Genomic DNA, 6000 nt, shown 5'->3' with positions numbered 1-6000 from the left:
CAGGAGTATCAACACACGGAGAATATTGGTGAAGTAAAACAAACATGAACGCCCAACAATCGTATTTGTTTGACACTTATATTACAGTGTTTTGTATCATTGGTTTTCCCGGGTAGCGATGATGATAGGCTGTGTGGGTGTGCTCGTGTCGATCATCTCCTTAAGTAAACATATTGAATATAAATACACTATGACGATCAAGCTTGCTTTAGGGTGATATTGTTTACTCTTAATTTCATGTAGTTTTCGTTTATTACAAATAGACATTTAAGTACACATTTCCTCTTGATGTAGACAATAGGATATCAAATCTGTTCCTCTTGATATTAAAATATAACCATTGTCAATGATAATTTCGCATTGTGTCAACAATGTCGTGTCACGTTTAATTCATTGTAAATACTGATAACATTAGAAAATTCTTTTTTCGAAATTCTATGTTGAAAATGTTGGAATTATATCAAATTATGCCTTTGGTCCTCTCCATCTCGATTTTTTACCTTGATGTATTTTGAGTTTCCTCTTACATATCAACACTTAAGACCCTATTGTATTACTGACGAGGACTATTCATTTCGAACAACAGTTTGCTTCCCACTGTGTATCTTGGTATTGTGATGAAGGCTATAGCTTATATACATAGGCTGCGACATACAATTATTTACAAGGTTACTTAATACGTCGAGAAAAATACTCCTATGTAAGCCCGATTTATGTAGGCAGAAAAAAAACAAATTGTTTCCTCTCCACCATCATCTGGAATATCTTGTTTTTCTGTGTGCTCTTTCTGAGGTTAGATGTCTAAGACAAAAAATGTCTTGTTGTTCAAGCCTTTAGGAACGGAAGTTACACGAATGTAAAACCACAAACATGTAAACAAGTGTTCATGTGTAATTTCAAGGACATATCCATGTTATTGAAAACAGTACTGCTCTAAAAATTTAAAACTAAGTGTAATTGCTAGGAAAAGGAAAAATAAATGAATCAGTTTATGATGTTCCATTTGAATTCCGAATCCTTCTAACACTTCATATATAAATTATCTCTAGATCCGAATCACCAGTTTTGTTCATAAGTGATGCTGGTACGTGCGTGCTTGCCTTTTTGTTTCCTCTGGGTATGATTCAAGTTTGGTTTTATCGACTGCTGCGCATCGCATATGTCTTTAAAAAAGTCGAACCTGCCTAATTGTCGAAATGAATTACTTTTTTTTTTTTTTTTTGAGGCACGCCTAAACATCAGTACAAGGTGCTTTCTTCCTTTCTGTCGTGTTTAACCTCTGTCAGTATCAGTAAGGCTATTCAAGGGCTGTTTAACAGTGCCACATCATGGACATGGTAGTATGAAACCATACCAAGTTATGGAATGTTTGTGATGATATTACCAGCGGAGTTTTTCGAGTTGTAAGTACAATGTACGTCTGATTGTGTCTGTCCGTCTTAAGTCTCATTACCTGTACGCTGTCGCGGATTAGCTCTACAACGAGGTCTTTGCCCATAAGGATGGTGACTACTTTAATTTATGTGTATCATATGTACCACTATTGCACTGAAATGCTTTGTCGCAAATTTATTATTATTCTTACAACAGCCAGTACATAAAAACATCGGTAAAAGAAAGTAATTTGGATGGATACACATCCGCAACAAGACTTCTAATCGTAGGGTCACCTTACAGAATTATTTTTTATGTTTTCAATGTGAGTATCGCAGAGATAAAAAAATAATAATCTACTGTCGTCATTGAAACAAATTAACTATGTTCCATGTTTTTATATAGAAGCTTTCCCAAAGACACCATTACTTATGTCCATGTGAATGAAGCTGTTGCAAGATCGTTTAGCCCTACAAAAACCAAACCTGAAGTCGAACATTCGGTAAACGGGGCCGTGATGTGAGAACGACATCGTTATAAAACTAACACGTCGATTAAATAAGATTAAGATTTAAAATGATATGTATTACTAAAGTGTTCTATTTTTAGTAATGGGTGGTATTCTAAACATAGAACAATCCGACTATATAAAGACATTTTACATTTTGGGATTTAATGCCATGCTCAGTTATTGTGATTCAGTAATTCTTTTTAGAGCTTTTAAAGCTGAGGCTGACATTTACATTTCTTAAATGACGTGAGGTGGTGAAACCATATACATTTTTGTCTGATTCACCGCAATATGAAAAGTTTACCGATGGATCCAAATGAACACAGAAATAATACAATTAATTTGGAATCAGTTGTTCCATCAAACTCGAAACATTTGAAAAATCAGGTCGAATATCTATATGACAGATAATTGTGTGTTGAATACTTTCCCCCAAAAAGTAAATTTGATTGTGTCCAACGATAGTGCGGCCACTAGATGACACTTAAAATACTATTGTAGATCTATAATTTCCATTATTGACACCGTGACACATATTTTGCGTGCGGGTGATTTGTAAAAGAAGACCCACGCTACATCCCTACGGCAAAACAAGGTTTGATTATTGTATTAAAGTAAAACTATAGTTGACGAGATGATATTTTCTGTATATACCTCGGATTAAATGTATGCCAAAATGAACCATAAACCTATATCATTTAAAGCCAAGGTGAATGTTTTGACATTATTCAAGTAGGCTAATGTTCAGAAAGTAAATAAAGTACCATACATTATATATATATATATATAAAAAGGAAATTTAACACAATAACCTAACCCTGCTGGTAGAAGCATTCAGAAAAGAATATATTTAATTTATTTTCAACAAAAATATGAAGAACCCAGGACGGCGTTTGCGTGAATGGCAAGCACATTATAGACTAACATTCTGACGGAGTTATATAGTTATAAAAACAGTCCCTGAAATAATGATATCAGTGCTGTATAGCCACCTTACAATGCATGGTCGTGATCCGAAATAAGGCGTTAGATACCATGTATGTTGCTATAAAATTCACATTACGTGATATGTGCTCCAAAATAAGGCATTTGACACCATGTATGGTGCTATGAAATTGGCCTTAGATAAAAGACGTTAGATGTAAAAGTATGAACCCGGTAACCATCCTTAATGATAGAGAAGTAGTTTTATGTCAATGTGTACTATATTTGCCTTGCTTAAGTCTCCCGAAAACATTGATATAGGTCTGATATTTGTTTCGGTGTAGTTGTGAAATTTTAAACACAGAAAACAATAGACAATAAGTTGTAACAAAAACCCAGAGCTCAGATGATTGATGAGTGTATGTATGACGATGCTAGTAATTAACGTATGTCGTAAATGTACTCCAAATAAACCGCTTTTGTTGCACTCAATTGTTACCGATTTTAACAAATTGACGCAATGATAAAGTTTGCGCCCACATTTCATTTGTCGTGAAAATGGTAATATAATGTGTAATTAGCACAATCATAATAAAATGCGCTATAATACTGACTGCTGAAATAAGTATGTTTACAGCTGTTAATGCATTAAACGCAGTTGGCGCTGGATAATAGTCAGTATATTGTAATCATCACACTTTTTGTATACGCCTCTTTATATGTATACAGGGTCGTCTTTATATGACATGGGCTAGGAAAACCACAAACAAATATGTAGACAAGGTGAACAGACGTGTCTGTCATCACTTCTGTTCTCTGTTGTTAACTGTTGTGTACACATCCGTCAATGTTTCCCTATAAACCAGAACCATGTGCATGACCTACTTGTTTATCCATGACATAATGAGCATGTGTTGAGCATGTCAATGTTGATATAGGAGAATTAGAGCTTATACATTAAGGTCAGTATCGCATACAGCTCCATCATATCGCCAACTGTATCCCTACACTACCAAGGTCACTGCCTCTGCAGGTATACAATCGTTCTGCGTACGCCAATCGACCGAAAGTTTCTTGACCTTGTAACTTAACTCATTGGAAAATTTCGAACACGATTTCCTTCAACAGCAGGTCGCATGCACTCAAGCAAGCATGACGTTCTCCACAACTCACATCACGTGCAATATTAAGTAAAAGAAACAACTTATGCACATGTACATGTAACATAAAGTGGGCGCCAGGTTTGTTGATTTTAGTATGCATATGTTGTAAGGAACATATGCCAAGCATACTGATGATATAACATCGATTATGTGTATGGTGACTATTTACAGATAGTGTGACTTCATTTGTTGTAGATATACACTAAAACATAATGTGATACATGTATGTTTGTTTTCCTTTCTTATATATATAGAAATAACTGAATGATATTAAAAAAGAATATTAAGAATCTATCTTTACTAACACGAGGACAAATGTACAATATACTTAATTTCGTTTCAAGCAGAGTAGTGCATTTTACCTTAATCCCCTAAACATTTCGAAAACGATAAGACCTATATTTTCGTAAAGAGCAAAATTGATCTTTTCTCACAATTTGTTCTGCTTGTAGATATTGCCACAATGTAAGCCATTCCTCGACTCACTCCTATGATACACAATGAATGAGAAGCTTGGAACCAGTTCGTAAGTAGATAAGAATTAAAGTTGTTCTACAACAACATAATCCTATTAGTGATATACAACACCGACAATGAGTACTTCAGTCAATCATGACGACATATAGATATTCTAACAATGACTGAAAAGCTGCTCTTAGAACGCAAACTGTTTAAGTGTAACAGATAATGCAACTGTTCATTGTTGAATGTTTATGATAACAAAACTAACGAATTTACATTAAATTCTTGTCGCTACAGATTTTCAAAAGTACTAATCGCTACTAGTTTTTTTCGTTTATTTGATTTTTTTATTTTTTTATTTTTTTTTTTATTTTTTTTTTTGCAAAGCCAAAATGAATTAGAGGACTTTGTTTAATGATAAACATATAACTAAACACATCTCACAATCAGCAAATTACAGCAAGACAGAAAACAGAGAGCAGAAGCTAGTTTAACGATGTTATTGTCTGTCTAGGACAGTACCAATAACCTTTTCATTTGGGAAAACACTCAACGTTTTTACTAAGTAAGGATGTCAGACACTTTTTTGTGGAAAATTGTTTTTGTTATCAGCAAATCCATACCGAACCTATATGATTCATATCAAATATTCCTATTTTCCAAAGGTTTAATGGAAAGTTTTGAAAAATGATTAGTCATTACATTGGATAGTCTCGAAAACAATAGATGATGGGCAATAACAACTGCATCTGTTAGACGTTCTGTATGAGTCAGGTCGTGTTCTGGTCTGGTTACCAGGCTCTCTTGTTCCTTTTAATGTGTAACACACCTGTTTTATAGACTAGATCATCACATTGTCAGAAGCCAAAATAATATTTCCTTTCAAGTACAAGAACTCGAATGGAATTCTTAAATGTGATAAATATTTCTTCTTTAAGATGAAAATACAAATGAAAGCGATAATTTTTTTTTCAAATAAGGCTACTTGATAATCGGAGGTCATATATAGACAATCCCAAATGAGGGATAATTCGGCGTCTAATTTATAGTGTCACCATGCTGAAACGCCATATTCCTTTTTCCTAGAACGGCGTATCAGCTTGTATTCAGCATATGCAGCATATACAGTCGAGTCTCGTTATTTCGACATGTGATAACATGAAGATATAAAATATACTCGAGAGGTTTTTTTAATTGTGTCATTGACGAGATAACGATGTTCGACTGTATACGTTTATTTGTACATGAACGCGCTACTCACGCGTGTTGGTTTATACTGCTTAGTATCAGAACACCACAACAATGTCAATACAATAAAAATATGTTGTTTATCATATAATCATTACATACAGTGAAGGGATATATTATACATGGACCATCTATCTTTGTCAGAGATACACGACTAATTTCATTCCTATTTTGGTACTGTCTTTATATTTCAAAAGAAGTTAAAAATAAATACTATTCACATTTGCAATATACTGGCCATACATCAACGTCATATGTGCAGACATAGCATGACCATACTTGGATTTTTGAACTGTTCACCCTTGATATAAAATATTT

This window comes from Pecten maximus, chromosome 3 (genome assembly GCF_902652985.1).
Source record: "Pecten maximus chromosome 3, xPecMax1.1, whole genome shotgun sequence".
Taxonomy (NCBI): Eukaryota; Metazoa; Mollusca; class Bivalvia; order Pectinida; family Pectinidae; genus Pecten; species Pecten maximus.
The sequence above is the reverse complement of the archived record's forward strand: the minus strand, read 5'-3'. Positions refer to the sequence as shown.